The 17620-nt window shown below is 37.7% G+C and overlaps 1 protein-coding gene across 3 annotated transcripts in view; it reads left to right on the plus strand.

Annotated features, from left to right (window-relative positions):
• Positions 1–4315: 4315 nt before the first annotated feature.
• dlgap3 (discs, large (Drosophila) homolog-associated protein 3) overlaps positions 4316–17620 on the plus strand; it is a 108169-nt gene continuing 94864 nt past the window's right edge. For 2 of the 3 annotated variants that reach the window (XM_077548574.1, XM_077548575.1), the window contains exon 1: positions 4317–5575. The gene's annotated coding sequence lies outside the window, so the exon portion shown is untranslated. Of the gene's footprint in view, positions 5576–17620 lie in introns of all 3 variants that reach the window. The other variant, XM_077548576.1, reaches the window with a different exon arrangement.

Raw genomic sequence — 17620 nt, forward strand, 5'->3', positions numbered from 1 at the left:
TACATCACCCGATTATAAGCTAGACTGGCTCACGCTAGTATCGGACATGATATATGGAGCCTCAGTGAGTGGCTCAGGTCACTGGCCATGGTCCTGAAACCAATCGATTTTCTATGCCTATTAGTCTTCTTGCATTTAGAGTAGAGCTGTCAAAATTAAGCAACAACTATTTTAACTCATTCACTGCCATTGACGGCTATAGACGTCAAAAATTCATTCGAACTATTTCTATTAGTTTCACATTTTTTCCCCCCACTTTTGTTAAGAGTATGAAAACCTAGATTTAAAAAAAAATGGATTAGAACAGATTTAAAATTTGTGATTAATCGTGAGTTAGGCTCCTAATATTTAATAATCTTTTCTTAAAAAAAAAAGATTTAAAATAAAAAATATATATGTTTTTTTTTAAGATTAAAAATTAGGCGCAGCAGGCGATAACAATTTGTATTTGTAAATATTTGCGTGACTTCACTAGTTGACTCACGATTAATAACAAATTTTATATCTGTTCTAATACAATAAAAAAATCTAGCTTTTCATACTCTTGTTAACAAAAGTGGGAAAAAAATGTTAAACTAATAGAAATAGTTCAAATGAATTTTTGACGTCTATAGCCGTCAATGGCAGTGGATGAGTTAATTGAATCGTGTGTTACCAATTGAAGCATTTTTTTTTTTAAGTTGGTCAACAATTCAATTAATAATCTTAAATTGGTTCAATAATTCTCTTTTTGGAGCATAAAGTCGTTGGAGCGTATTAGTAAATTTGTATGAAAAGTAAAGTAAAAAAAATAAAGTCGTTCGAGCGAGTCGTTTCAACGACTTTTTTTTCCCACTTTTGTTAACAGGAGTATGAAAACTAATGTAACTAATGAAGTCATGTGATTAATCACAATTAAAAATTTTATCGCCTGATGCCCCTAATTAAGAAAAAAAGAAGAAAAGATTATTCAAAAATAGGGGTGTCAGACGATGAAATGTTTTTATTGTAATTAATTGCATGACTTCAATGGTTAACTCACGATTAATCACAAATTTTATATGTTCTAAATGTACAATAAAAAATATTATAGGTTTTTGTACTCGTTAACAAAAGCATTTTTTTTTTTTACTAATATAAATAATTAAATATAATTTTTTACTTTTATTGAAAATGAGGGACGTCAGGCGATTAAATATTTTAATCGCAATTAATCACATGACTTTACGAGTTAACTCACTATTATTTACAAATGTTATATCTGTTCTAAATGTACAATGAAAATAATTGTTGGTTTCCATGCTCTTGTTAACAAAAGTGGAAAAAATGTTAAACTAATAGAAATAGTTCAAATGAATTTTGGACGTCTAAAGCCGTCAATGGCAGTGAATGAGTTAAGTGCTTTCACGATATTCATGAAGGTGCAAAAAGCAACCTAACCGCTTAACCACTTTGACAATTTCATTAACTCATTCACTGCTATAAATTCATTTAGAAAAATAATAAAAAATTAGGGGCGACAGGCAATACATTTTTTTAATTGTAATTAATCGCATGACTTCACTAGTTAACTCCCGATTAATCGCAAATTTTATATCTGTTCCAAATGTACAATGAAAAAAATTCAAGGTTTTCATACTCTTGTTAACAAAAGTGGAAAAAATTAATTTTCGACGTTTATAGCCGTCAATGGCAGTGAATGAATTAAAAAAAAAAATAGAAGAAAAGATTAAAAATTTGGGGCGTCAGTTGATTAAGATTTTAATCGTAATTAATCACATAACTTTACTAGTTAATTCACGATTAATCACAAATTGTATATCTGTTCTAAATGTACAATAATTTTTTTTATAGCTTTTCATACTCTTTTTAACAAAAGAGGGGAAAAAATGTTAAACTAATAGAAATAGCTCAAATGAATTTTTGACGTTTTTAGCCGTCAATGGCAGTGAATGAGTTAATAAGCATACGTTATTATCTATACTACATGGATTCAGTCTCAGCACAGAAATGGATAACGCACAAGATGCTATCTGCTAAATTTGGAAGAGTTGCGAAACAAAGCTCGACTGCGGCAGTGGAATCACCTCAGGTGGTTTGCCGCCGTTTTGGATCCTGGCTGGAGTCTCGATGGATGCAGGCTGCGGTGAATTCATAGACGCAATATCAAAAATGAACACCGAAGGCGTTTTGTGAAAAAAAATCAAGGCGTTTGTGAGGCTCGTGTTGACGACTTTTGTTATGCCTTAGACTCCGCATTGCGTCGCGAATGTCTGCCTTAGACTCCTTCGTTATGATCTCAATTTCTAGACTTGGGTAAGGGCTGATGATGTCGCCGATTGGTCCTCAAGCCTGTTGAGTGTCTCAAGGGGAAGAGGGAAAATGTAGGTCATTATTATTTTGCTAACCTAATAGCAGCTCATATTTGAATATTCCCAGATAATCATAGAAGAAGGATATTGGTCATTTTCTGGTAATGACATGGGCGATTGTTTTGTTTTATTATTAGGCTAACGATTAGCACGTATATGCGCTAAGCACTCATCAAATGGCCATATTGGCCTATTGTTAGAACACGCACTCTCTCACTCGCTCCATCTCGGTGACCCATTTACAGTAGTGTCTAAGTTAAGTGCCTGGCGTGGTGACTTTGAACGCGGGCAGAAATATCCAGCATGACGATTCGATATGAACGTGTGAAACACAAACACAATCTTTAAACGTCAATACAAGCTACATCATCATCATCATCACAATGTTTTCCCTTTTACAACAAATTAACTCATTCACTGCCATAAATTCATTAAAAAAAACATTATTAAAAATGTAAAAAAAAAAAATTAATCGCATGACTTCACTAATTAACTCACGATTAATCACAAATGTCTGTTCTAAATGTACAATAAAAAAAAATTTGGTTTTCATACTCTTGTTAACAAATGTGGAAAAAAACTAATAGAAATAGTTCAAATGATTTTTTGACGTTTATAGCCGTTAATGGCAGTGAATAAGAAAAATACAAATAAAAAAAGATGATTTAAAATTCGGGGCGTCAGGCGATTAAAATTGTAATCGTAATTAATCGCATGACTTCACTAGTTAACTCGTGATTAATCACAAATTTTATAGCTGTTCTAAATGTACAATAAAAAAAAATCTAGGTTTTCATACTCTTGATAGCAAGTGTGGAAAAAAAGTTAAACTAATAGAAATCGTTCAAATGAATTTTTGACATTTATAGCCATCAATGGCAGTGAATGAGTGAATATCGGCTCCAAATATTGGGTAATCAGCGTCATTGACTACTAATAATCAGTATTGGCCCTAAAAGCAACAACAAAAAGAACATATTGGTATATCACTAATGATTTTTTTTTTTTACACCTCTGAAATCAATTCCTTATCAGATGGCAATTTATTTGAGTTGTAGTGAGAATTGCGCCATTTGAACAAGGGGTGTGTAGACTTTTTAAAACCAGCGTAGCTACTTTTCACCCCCTTTGCAACTGGATTTATTGCCCATAGTGGATACATTTCACACAATCAAAACCGTTTATCTTAATTGTGCCAATCATTTTGACAATGTTTGCTTAAGCACCTGCCCCAAACATTTCTGTGCACGTGAACACATATCAGCTTGCACCGCCGTGTGTAAATACATATTTTATTACCCACCGAGCCCGGTTAAGACCAGCAGTACATACTGAAAAAGCCTTTGTGAGTTCTTCCTGCTGGTTCCTTCCACCAAATGCTCTTTTCTTCCTCCGACCATGTCGTCTTAACATATATCTGACGCAAGCGCACCCTCAGGATGCACATGCATTTATAATCAAGTCATTATATTTGGAAAAGAAGGAATGTTCATGCTGCTGTATACAGTACAGGCCCTTCTGTAGACCAATCGCTTGCCTCTGACATGTCTTTGGGGAGCGCTGCATGTGAGCCACGTATGGAGGGGAGGGAGTTTTGAGAGAGAGAAAGAGACAGAGAGAGAGAGAGAGAGAGACAGAACGACAGAGACAGAGAGAGAGAGAGAAAGCGAGAGAGAGACAGACAGACAGAAAGAGAGACAGAGGCAGAGAGAGAAACACAGATAGAGACAGAGACCGAGAGAGAGAAAGAGACAGAGACAGAGACACAGAGCGAGAGAGAGACAGAGAGACAGCGAAAGAGAGTCAGAGAAAGAGAGACAGAGAGAGACAGACAGATACGGAGAAAGCGAGAGAGAGAGAGGGGGACAGAAAGACAGACAGAAAGAAAGACAGAGGCAGAGAGAGAAACACAGATAGAGACAGAATGAGACAGTGAGAGAGAGAGATAGAGACAGACAAAGAGAGAGAAAGAGCCAGAGACAGACAGAGAGACAGAGACAGAAAGAGAGAGAGAGAGAGACTGACAGAGAGAGAGAGTAAGAGCCAGAGAAAGAGACAGAGACAGACAGAGAGAAAGAGCGAGAGAGAGAGAGACATCGAAAGAGAGTCAGAGAAAGAGTGAAAGAGAGAGACAGAGAGAGAGAAAGAGACAGAGACAGAGACAGAGAGACACAGAGCGAGAGAGAGACAGAGAGACAGCGAAAGAGAGTCAGAGAAAGAGAGACAGAGAGAGACAGACAGATACGGAGAAAGCGAGAGAGAGAGAGGGGGACAGAGAGACAGACAGAAAGAAAGACAGAGGCAGAGAGAGAAACACAGATAGAGACAGAATGAGACAGTGAGAGAGAGAGAGATAGAGACAGACAAAGAGAGAGAAAGAGCCAGAGACAGACAGAGAGACAGAGACAGAAAGAGAGAGAGAGAGAGACTGACAGAGAGAGAGAGTAAGAGCCAGAGAAAGAGACAGAAACAGACAGAGAGAAAGAGCGAGAGAGAGAGAGACATCGAAAGAGAGTCAGAGAAAGAGTGAAAGAGAGAGACAGAGAGACGGAGACAGAGACGGAGAAAGCGAGAGAGAGAGGGACAGAGAGACAGACAGAAGGAGAGACAGAGGCAGAGAGAGAAACACAAATAGAGACAGAAAGAGACAGTGAGAGAGAGACAGACAGGCAGAGAGAGAGAGAGACAGAAAGAGAGAGACAGACAGAAAGAGAGAGAGAGACTTACAGAGAGAGAGAGAGAGAAAGACATCGAAAGAGAGTCAGAGAAAGAGAGACAGAGTGAAAGAGAGAGACAGAGAGAGGGAGACAGAGACGGAGAAAGCGAGAGAGAGAGAGAGGGACAGAGAGACAGACAGAAAGAAAGACAGAGGCAGAGAGAGAAACACAGATAGAGACAGGAAGAGACAGTGAGAGAGACAGACAGACAGAGAGAGAGAAAGAGCCAGAGACAGACAGAGAGACAGAGACCGAAAGAGAGAGAGAGAGAGAGGGACAGAGAGAGAGGGACTGCCAGAGAGAGAAACACAGATAGAGACAGAGAGAGAAAGAGACAGAGAAAGAGAGAGAGCGAGAGAGAGAAAGAGCGAGAGAGCGCGCGCGTGAGGGAGGATGTAGCTCGCACCGCTGCGTCTCAATCCTTTGCCTGCACAGTGTTCGGGGGAGCTGCACGAAGAGGCGGACGTTTGTGACACCCCACTGAGCATTACAGCAGTCTGCTGCAAGGTAAGAATATGCGGTGCTGAAAGTTGCTCATTTGCATGCACGCGCGTCATTTCGTCGCTACTATTTTGGGACGCAAGGTAAGATTTTGGTGCAGATGTGCCGTTTGCTGCATCCCAATGAGTGGCAGTGCCGTGTCAAGTTGACACACATAAAAAAAAAAAAAAAAAACTGAACTTGTGGATGGCTTTCAACACGCACACACGTTGCACCCGCGCGTAAATGTGCGCTGACCGTGAACGCGCGCTCGCTTGTATGCGGCTCGCGCTGCTGTGTTTTAAAGTCAGAGGAAGCACAAGAGGCAGTGGGCGGAGCTACTACAATTATCTGCACTGCATTGCTTTGTGGAAAGGGTTCAAAATCAATCACGTGAGCGCCGCGGACGCGGTTATCCTCCAGGGGTGCTGCTAATGGCGGGATGCTGGGATCTACCTGTTCATGCGTGTGTGCTGTGTAAACGCGTTCACTTATTAAGAAACGTCCCGGCGCAACCTTTAGCGCACATTTGTGCAAATGGTGAAGACTTTGCTTGCAGCCGGCCTCGTCATTTGTCTCAGTGAGCTCACGATGAGCAGATGAGCTGTGTCAGAAAAGTTCCAGGACTGGTGCCGATTATTTTTTTTTTTTTATGCTTAACTTTCCCCCCCTTGGAGGTCTTGCGAGGTTTGCTTCATTCAGCGCGCGATAATTGAACACAACCACGATTAGTGGATCTAGAATCCACCATTTATTAATTTTTTTGCCTTGATGTTTTGTGATTTTCTTGCTCGCCCATTTCACCAAAGGAGCCTGTTTCCATTGGAGACCACCTCAATCATATACAATTTTCTCGCTTGGAATCCGTCAGACGTGACTAATGCAGGCTTATTTGGCATGAGTCACGCAAATTACAGTTTTTTTTTTCACAAGGTGGATGGATTCCTGCCGCGTAGCGTAGCGTCGTCTTGACGGAGCAGTTCCGACTTTACCAAGAAGTCGTCCGAACAAATTTGTCAAGATGTTGTTAAAGTCGTTCAAACGACTCGCTCGAACGACTTTATTTTTTTTTACTTTACTTTTCATACAAATTTACTAATACGTTCCAACGACTTTAGCCGACTTTACCTAATACGTTCGAACAACTTTGTAGCACGCTCCAAAAAGAGAATTATTGAACTAATTTAAGATTATTAATTGAATTGTTGATCAACTTAAAAAAAAAAAATGCTTCAATTGGTAACACGCGATTCGATTAACTCATTCACTGCCATTGACGGCTATAGACGTCAAAAATTCATTTGAACTATTTCTATTAGTTTAACATTTTTTCTCACATGAAAACGTAGGTTTTTTTATTGTATTAGAAGAGATATAAAATGTGTTATCAATTTTGAGTTAACTAGTGAAGTAACGCAAATATTTACAAATGCAAATTGCTGCCCCTAATTTTTAATCTTTAAAAAAAAAAAAAAAGAGAAGATATATATATATTTTTTTATTTTAAATCTTTCTTTTTTTTAAGAAAAGATTATTAAAAATTAGGGCCATCAGGCGATTACAATTTTTAATCGTAATTAATCGCATGACTTCACAAGTTAACTGACGATTAACTCTTTGACTGCCAAAAACGTTAAATAACGTTTAGTAAAATCCTATGGAGGACTGCCAAAGACGTTAAAAGACGTTTTTTTTTTCAAAACAGAGGTGAAACTAACCATTTTCTATTGTTGATTACTGAAAAACGGAATAAGGTAGAAACAAACGTTTTTTTTCTGATGAAAGATGAGAGAACAATCTTTCATTTGGTAGTACGTGTGTTTCCATAGTCCAAACACATAATTTTCTGTGGACCTTGAAAGATCAGTCAAAAATGCTTAAATCAGCTGGCACCCACGGCATCCCTTTTCTGAAAACGTCTGGCAGTCAAAGAGTTAATCACAAATTTTAAATCTGTTCTAATCCAATTTTTTTTTTTTTAAATCTAGGTTTTCATACTCTTGTTAACAAAAGTGGGGGGGAAAAAAAATGTGAAACTAATAGAAATAGTTCAAATGAATTTTTGACGTCTATAGCCGTCAATGGCAGTGAATGAGTTAAGTTAGTCCAAAGTGCTCCAATCCATATTTAAGGTTTAATAGTTCATTAAACTTAATACTTTGGATTGGAGCCACTTTGGATTAACTTAACTCGGGTGAAAATATTAAATTGAATGAACTCATAATGAATGAAACAATATATTCACTTTAAAGACTTTCACTGAAAAAGACTTGAACCAGGCATCATTGCCTTCTTATGTTACATTCTATCATATAGTTTTGCAAACAATCTCTCAATAACACATTCGAATAAAAGAATAGCATGTAATTGCCTAATTAGCACTAAACGGCATTAGCCGAAAACAAACGGATTTAACCTTCTCATGAATAAAAACAGCCAACTCAATCCATGCCAATCGTTTATGTGGAGATCCTGGAAGCACTCCAACATCTTGCGCTTAATCAACAGTTTTATCTTCATCCAGCAGAACGGGAGAGGATGAACATGAGTGGGAAACTAAACCGGTGACTTTTCCACCTTGAAACTGATTTTTTTGCTTATTTGCTCAAAGGGAGACGGGGGGGGGGGGGGGGGGGGGGGGGGGTGAAGGTGAGTGGTGTGTTTGGCTCATCTGTAAAGATGTTGAGAACTTTGGACCAGGAACGGCTGCAGGGAAATAGAAATTGCAATAGAGATTCTGAAAGTGATTTTGGTTTGCCCCCCCCCCCCCCCCCATGTTTTGTATATTGGAGAAATGATAAAAAAATATATTTTTTTAATACCGAGTTACAGCACAAACACTAATAACTGATAAGGATGAGCTCAACTAAACATACATTATTTAATTGTTGCTTTTAGCACCTTAATTAAACAATAAACATCTGTTATCTTTCACATTCTCAATTTTAACGATTAAATCTTCCTAATATATATATAAAATTTTGGGGGGTGGGATCCATGAACATGAAATAGTGAAAACTCAATTCTATAAGCCATCACCTTTCATGTTTTAGGAGGATAGTTTTCACATCATTTCAAAGACTTTCTCATCAAAGTGTTGTAGACGTTGCATCATTGGCACTCCACCAAATCCTGTTCTTAATGACTGAAAAGGTAAATCGTGAATTGCGTGGGAAAGATGAAAAAAACTATCACAGAACTGAAAGGAATTAATACTTCCTGTATTATGGTGGATAACATCAGTGAGATTAGGTATCTTAATATATATATATATATTAGGGGTGTCAAAATGAGTGTGTTTATTTTGAGTTAATTTAAATTTCCTTTAGCACCACCTGTCCTAGGGGAATTCTAGTTGCAGTGCAGCAGACACGTCCATGTCAAAATTTAGCAGTTATAAATTTAATAATAATAGTGCATATATTTGTGGAGACTGGGGTCAAGTTGTATTTTACAATTTTTTTTTTAACTCATTCACTGCCATTGACGGCTATAAACGGCAAAAATTTATTTGAACTATTTGTATTAGTTTAACATTTTTTTCCCCACTTTTGTGAGAATTTTTTTTGCCGTACATTTAGAACAGGTATAAAATTGGTGAATAACTAGTGAAGCCATGCGATTAATTATGATTAAAAATTAATCTCCTAATGCCCCTAACTTTTTAATAATAGTTTCTTTATTTTAAAAGAAAAAATAAAATATTATTAAAAATTAGGGGTGTCAGATGATTAAATTTTTTTTCGTAATTAATCGCATGACTTAACTAGTTAACTCACGATTAATCACAAATTTTATATCTGTTCTAAATGTACAATATATATATATATATATATATATATATATATATATATATATATATATATATATATATATACATGTTTTTAGGTTTTTATGCTCTTTATAACAAAAGTGAAAAAATGTTTAACTAAAATAAATAGTTCATAGCCGTCTATAGCCATCAATGGCAGTGAATGAGTTAAAAATGTGCAGAATTTGACAAGTTACTTCATGTTAAAGATTAGGTAGCTCTTAATACGAAAAGAAAAATGCACTGAGCCTGTCACCAATGTCTTACAAATGCAATTATGCCATCTGGTGGCAGAAAAATGACCTCCACACAAATCAATATCACACTTGTTTATTTACAGTACAGTACATGTTTTTAATTTTAAGTCAATTTGATGAAATTACTGTATTAATGACTAAAATATATTTCTATTAGTTTAGCATTTTTTCCACTTTTACGTTAACAACAGGATGAAAACTTAGAACAAATATTTTATTGTACATTTAGAACAGATATAAAACATGCGATTAATCGTGAGTTAACTATTGAAGTCATGCGATTAATTCCGATTAAAAAAAATGTAAACGCCTGGCACCCCAATATACCGTTTAAATAAAACATACTTGAGCCACTATTAACAGGATAGTAAAGGTTCAAATATTTGCAGCAAAATGATAAACGCGGAACAGCTGCTGCGTTTGAGAACCGTTTCATTCCTCCGTTTTTCTTGTTTTCTATAAATCCATCTGTGCTCACTCAGTGCATATATTGCTAGGCTGCATTTTGATTAAGCCCGGCGAGTTCTGTTGAGCGTTCACAGACGAGTCACGTTTTCATTGGCCTTACTTCTTAATATCCGTATTGTCGGCGTTTCCACTTTTAAGCTCATCGTGCGCTATAACATTTAAATGCCGCACGTCATCGATTTGAATCTTCCTCCCTGAAACAAGTACAGTGACTTAAATACACCTGCAATGTGTCATCACGTGTAAACGGTTTTGTGAAGGGGACCTGAAACAGCTTCCAGGCGAGCGGTAAGGTTAAAGAGGCGAGGGTAATTGCTGTAACCTATCTGGGTTGGGGGAAAAAAAAAAAAAAAAGTTTGCCTGTGTTCCCGGTGTCCTCCTCTCTGATGCGCCTGGGCATGAAATTGTTCCCCTTTTCCGTCCTAGCAAGCCCCCGAGCCCCCAAGTCAATTGGCCGTCAGACGAGGCGGCCTTCCCGCATGCCGTTTGCTAGCTCGCCTCCTCCTCTCATGACGGCCGAGCGTTGTCAGCCGAACCCTCGTCGCCTCCTCCCCGACGAGCGGGATGCGCGAGCGGCCACTACGGGCCGGAATCAAGCGAAACTGCAAATGTACTGCGTGTTTGGTGAGATAGCGCTGGAGGAAAACATTGCATTGATTACACCGGGGAGATGAAAAATCCATAAAGTATGAGAAATATGCCGCAGTTGTGCGTGTTTGCGAAAAAGAGCCAACATGTTTGCTCTTGCTTACATGTTGGAGCGTCCCAGGAGATGTTGTGCATAACTGTTGAATAAATCCAAGTCATTTTCATGGGTAATAATTTAGCCTATGTACTCTGTACATGTTCTGTTCTATGATGTATGTAAGTATTGTGCACCCATGTGCACAAAGTGCGCTGTTTTTTGTCTGACTGAAAAGAGTGGGGGGAAAAAAAGTGTCGTATTTATTTTTCATATTTAACTCATTCACTGCCATTGGCGGCTATAGACGTCAAAAATTCATTTGAAGTATTTCTAGTAGTTTCACATTTTTTTCCACTTTTGTTGACAAGAGTATGAAAGCCTAGAATTTTTTTTATTGTAAATACAGAACAGAAAATGTGTGATTAATCTTGAGTTTAAATAATTAAGTAATCAAACAAAAAAGAAAAAAAGAAAAAAATTAGGGGCGTCAGACGATTAATTTTTTTTAATTGTAATTAATCGCATGACTTCAATAGTTAACTCACGATTAATCACAAATTTCATATCTGTTCTATAAATCTGCATTTTTTTCTGGGTTTTCATGAAACTAATAGAAATAGTTCAAATGTATTTTTGACGTCTATAGCCGTCAATGGCAGTGAATGAGTTAAATATTAAAAAAAATTAAAAAAAATAAAAAAAATAAAATAAAATAAAAAAATGACAATAGCCACTTTTTTTTTAACTAATAGAAATTAATTTTAACAAAATGACAATAACCACTTTTTTTTTAACTAATAGAAATTCATTTTAACAAAATGACAATAACCACTTTTTTTTTAACTAATAGAAATTAATTTTAACAAAATGAGAATAACCACTTTTTTTTTAACTAATAGAAATTAATTTTAACAAAATGACAATAACCTCTTTTTTTGTTGTTGAAACTAATAGAAATAGTTCAAATGTGTTTTTTGACGACTATAGCCGTCAATGGCAGTGAATGAGTTAAATATTTAAAAAAATACATAAAATAAAAAAATGACAATAACCACTTTTTTTTAACTAATAGAAATTCATTTTAACAAAATGACAATAACTACATTTTTTTTAACTAATATAAATTCATTTTAACAAAATGACAATAACCAGTTTTTTTGTTGTTGAAACTAATAGAAATAGTATTAATATTGAATTTTTGATGTCAATGGCAGTGAATGAGTTAATTGGATCGAAAAACCCTCTCAAGTTATTTAGTGGTTGAATAAAAGGCACTGAAAGACTCCAGATTGAATTAGTTGGATATTTTTACAGGATATATCGAACTTCATGCCTTCGCCACCACGCGATACTATATCAAGGCGCAAGTGGGCAGGGGCGAGCCGGAAGACGAGCCCAGTCATTATAAAGGGGGGGGGGGGGGGGTTGAGATGACGACCTAATGGAGTGGATGAGCAATGGCTGTCGATGAGTCACGCTGAAAAGCTGCCGTTTGACGGACGGGGGATGATTGTAAATGCTAGGCTTCATCGCAAGTATGGCAGCCCGTCATTGTCTCCCAGCGTGGCGCTCTATTCTCTTCCTGTGTTCCGTCCTGCCGCCTCCTCACTCGAGTTGTCTGCTTTCCTTCCTCCATCACCATCTCATCTTCTTTAACGCCTTCATCCATCACCACGTTTGTCCCCGTCTGATTGCAGTTTCCCAAACTCTTTAGCATGGGGCACGTCCCAATCATGCCACCAACCGTCGAGCTCTCGTCAACGGAGCAGGTGGCGGAGCGAGGACGCGTTTTCAGTGGGACATGCCGGCGCTGAGATTTAAATAGATAATGGCAGAGCCCGAGCGCTTGTTGGGCCCTCTGAATAATGCAAGAGGGTCCCCGAAGCCATTGTTGCTAGGCGTCGCTGATGTAGCAGCTCGGGAAGCTTGTCATTTTGATACCCAAAGAGATGGACGGGCGGCAGTTATGTTTTTATCTAAAAAAAAAAAGAAAAAAAAAGCAAGCTTTTGAGTTGCAGATTTGTGGAAAATGGCAATTTGGTTGGTTCAACCGATGAAGCCGTTATTTTGAAGACCGACACCGGTTTTCCTGAGCCAACCTAACAATTCAGTCACCAGTGGGATAGACAGTAGTTACTCTGGGTTACCTGAACACTGAGTATCGCAGTATAGTGAGCCAGTGATCAGGGTTAAGCATGGGTTTGACGGTTACACCGTCACCGTGATGTTAAAAAACGTAGTTTAACTCATTTGCTCCCAAAAACGTATAAATATGTTTTTTCAATTAATTAATTAATTATTTTTTTTAAAGTATACAGAAGGCTTTGACGCAGCCTCTGAACTGAAGGGAAAACTTAAAGCAATGGTAATTATTACAAAAACAGGTGGCAGCAGAGTATAAGAGATCAACCAGGGCCATGTCGCAAAAAGCCCCCCCCCCCCCCCAGGGTTTTAAAGAGATTTGTGAATAATGATGAAACTTAGCTATATTCTAATGCTAATTGCTGTAAAACGGAAACAAATAGAAATTTAAAAAAAAAAATCATGATGAAAGATGAGACTCTAATCTTTCTTTTGGTAGGTTCCATGTTTTCAAAAAAAAATCAGTCAAAATCCAGTAAAACAGTCAGGAGCGAAGGGGATTGCTTCAGTGAAAATGGCTGAGAGCGAATGAGTTAGTAACCACAAATACTGGCTTTCACCGGTAATTAACTCTTTGTTTAGTTTTGAGGGCATAATATGAACAAGCTCTTTGAAGTTACTTGCTACCAAGGTGCCAGCGGGTACTAGTTAGCCCCAAGGACAACATAAGAATCCCACGGGTCTGAGCTTTAATTTCAATACTATGATACTGTAATATTTTTTAGCTCATACTGTCAGAGTCTAATATCCTCCAATGTTTAATCCGAATTCAAAACGGTTCCAAAGTGTGAATGCTTCTTCTTCAGGCAACCAGTCCAGAATTTTAGACTCCGCTAGAAAGAGTTTCTGTTGGAAGCCTGCAAATTGGCGCCGTCAACAACGGACTTTACAACTGATGCACTTGCCATCTGGCTTTGTCTCAAAAGTGTTTACTCATATTGTACTTGTATCACATGGCACATAAAGTGCTACTGTACCTTTTGACAACTCGGAACGAGAACGAGCTCATTTATGTCGCAGGTCCTTAAAATGAGAGAAGTAATTTAGTAACCATATTAGATCACATAAATCCTTCATCTGGTGACGGAAGATATGGAGTAGTGTCAATTCATCACTTGTCATGTTCTGATGGAATATCATCAGTGGGATTGATTGACTTGATAACCATCCACTAATAACCTCGTTTGGCCTATCTGCCCATCGCAGTCTGTTTTTACACTCCGTGAGGACAAAAGGGGAATAAAGGAACAATTTGAGTTTTTTCGGACGAGTGTGATCCCAATATCTGTGTATGCTGTATATGTTGCCTTCCAGTTGGCCAGTTTAGTTTTAATGTGGTGCATCTGGAAGAGGGCGAGAGGCAGCAGCTGATGTGTTCAGAAGTGAAGGGAGTTGGGGTGGGGGTGGGAGAGGAGGAGGGGGGGTCCACAGCTGTCGCACTGCTTTGACCCGCCGGGCAGACATTGGGGCGTGGCAGACATCCACTGGCCCAACATGATACTGCGAGGGCTGTGACCTTTGTGTGCAATGTGACTAACTGCCACACCCAACGAGCGAGTAAAAATGGATTATTATCTTGGGAAAATATTTTACGGCCCCACAGAGTAATTTACATACATATACAATGTTGCTGGCGACGGGCCAAAACCTCATAAGTCACAATTTGGCACATTTTCTTTTTTTTTTTTCTAGAAATATTTACTATTGGTCCATCCATACAAATAATTGCTGGCCAATTTAAAGTGTTGAAAATGTCTTGCACGCTTTGATGGCCCAACGCCAGTGACATATACACATACATATTATACATATGTATTAGTGCTGCCAAATAATTACAATTTTAACTAATTCATCACACAAAATTTTCCATAACTAACTCATTCACTCCCAGCCATTTTCACTGAAGCAACCCCCCTTCGCTCCCGGCTGTTTTGCTGGATTTTGACTGATTTTGCAAGGCCCACAGACAAAACATGGAACCTACCAAAAGAAAGATTAAAGTCTCTTCTTTCATCAAGAATAAAATAATTAAAAAAAAAATAAAAAAAAAAAAAATAAAAAAGTAAATTTTCTCTTTCCATTTTGCAGCAATTAGCATTAAAATATAGGTAAGTTTCATCATTATTCACAAATCTTTTTAAAACTTAATGGCCCTGGTTGATCTCTTATACTCTGCTGCCACCCGTTGGCCGTTTTTTGTAATAATTACCATTGCTTTAAGCGTTCTCTTCAGTTCAGAGGCTGCATCAAAGCCTTCTGTATACTATAGCATTAAAAAAAAAAGTATAAATACGTTTTTGGGTCCATGACGATATTTAAAATATAACGTTTTTATATGTTTTTGGGAGCATATGAGTTCATCACGATTAATAGCATTTTCTAAATTTTCACACAAAATTTTCCATAATTAACTCATTCACTCCCAGCCATTTTCACTGAAGCAACCCCCCTTCGCTCCCGGCTGTTTTGCTGGATTTTGACTGATTTTGCAAGGCCCACAGACAAAACATGGAACCTACCAAAAGAAAGATTAGAGTCTCTTCTTTCATCAAGAATAAAATAAATAAATAAATAAAAATAAAAAAGAATAAAAAAGTAAATTTTCTCTTTCCATTTTGCAGCAATTAGCATTAAAATATAGGTAAGTTTCATCATTATTCACGAATCTTTTTAAAACTTAATGGCCCTGGTTGATCTCTTATACTCTGCTGCCACCCGTTGGCCGTTTTTTGTAATAATTACCATTGCTTTAAGCGTTCTCTTCAGTTCAGAGGCTGCATCAAAGCCTTCTGTATACTCTAGCATAAAAAAAAAAAAAGTATAAATACGTTTTTGGGTCCATGACAATATTTAAAATATAACGTTTTTATATGTTTTTGGGAGCATATGAGTTCATCACGATTAATAGCATTTTCTAAAAAATAAAAAATACTGTACATCCACATACACAAATACTATTATGCACGCACCTCTACATATAAATACACACTCACACACACATTCAATATTGTACTTAACTCTTTGACTGCCAAAAACGTTAAATAACGTTTAGTAAAATCCTATGGGGGAGTGCCAAAGACGTTAAAATACGTTTTTTTTTCAAAACAGAGGTGAAACTAACCATTTTCTATTGTTGATTACTGAAAAACGGAAAAAGGTAGAAACAAACTTTTTGTTCTGATGAAAGATGAGAGTCCAATCTTTTATTTGGTAGTATGTGTGTTTCCATAGTCCAAACACATAATTTTCTATGGACCTTGAAAGATCAGTCAAAAATGCTTAAATCGGCTGGCACCCACGGCATCCCTTTTCTGAAAACGTCCGGCAGTCAAAGAGTTAATACATGGCATTATATGTATTTAATGCTATAATGTTTCTGAACAATTCAAAGAAATTGAATACATTCTCATTCATCACGCTTTGCTGGAGCAAATTCCCTGCAGGCGTTGTTGTTGTTGTTCCACTGATGTGCATTAAAGAAATCTCTTGTCAAGTGTACGAAGCTACATACACAATACAAAATGATTAGCGCCTCGCGTGTTTGCTTTGCAGTGATTACTGAAGAACTGCCAAAGGAGGTTACGAGCGCCGAGTAAAAACGACGGCACTCATAGACAGACAATATGTCACCTCATCGCAATCTGCGGGTTTGATTTCCCATAAACAAAAACACTTGAGAGTCGTCATATTGATTTTTTAGATTCAAAGATTTTTTTAGAGTCCAAACAATGTCGTGTTCTTACAATTTGTATCTAGTCTGTATTGATTACAAAAAGTAAGCGACGACAATGTTGCGAGTGTTGAAGTTTGAGTGAAAGGAGACAGGAAATAAGGCATGTATGGAATTGGTTTGTGCTCCGTGTGTGTGTTAGTTGAAGTGCCTTTTTGCGGATCAGCCCACTTTGGCCATTATCTTCCTGGTGTGGACGTTTGACGAGCGTGTGTCGAGGCTGCAAAAACCAAACCACCCCCGCCCTTCTCCTACTCCAGTTTATTGATTCCTGCCGTCACTCACTCTTGACATTTTGTAGCTTCTCACAACTCGCCCCTGCCTCACCTAGTTTTTTTTTTTTTTTTTTTTTAAACTCTCCCCTACAACCCCTGAGTCTTGGCTGCTAGTCCATCGCTCTACAGCTACTTTATGGCGAAATGTGTGACAAGGTGAGGGTCGAGATTGGAGCCAACAGGGAAACGGCTGAGTGAGCCGGGGGGGGGATGTTGTGGCGCGAGGGAGTTCAAGGGTCAGCCATGATGGAGAGCTTGAACGATGAGGGACGAGGTCAGCGGAGAGCACTTTGGATTGAGAAAGGTTGGGGTGAGGGTGAGGTGACGTGAAGGACGAGGAAGGGGAGATGATTTAAGTGAGCCGGGTGTTGAAGGTTAGAAATGTGTCACACTTGGGGGGCAGGGGGTCATGTTACATTTAACCGCCAAAACAAAGGTATCTTTATTCAGAAGTTCGCATGGTCGCAAATGAGGAAACTAACAAAAGGTTGACGTGAATTTAACTCTTTGACTGCCAAAAACGTTAAATAACGTTTAGTAAAATCCTATGGAGGAGTGCCAAAGACGTTAAAAGACGTTTTTTTTTCAAAACAGAGGTGAAACTAACCATTTTCTATTGTTGATTACTGAAAAACGGAATAAGGTAGAAACAAACTTTTTTTTCTGATGAAAGATGAGAGTACACTCTTTCATTTGGTAGAATG

Source organism: Vanacampus margaritifer, chromosome 17 (genome assembly GCF_051991255.1).
Source record: "Vanacampus margaritifer isolate UIUO_Vmar chromosome 17, RoL_Vmar_1.0, whole genome shotgun sequence".
NCBI lineage: Eukaryota > Metazoa > Chordata > Actinopteri > Syngnathiformes > Syngnathidae > Vanacampus > Vanacampus margaritifer.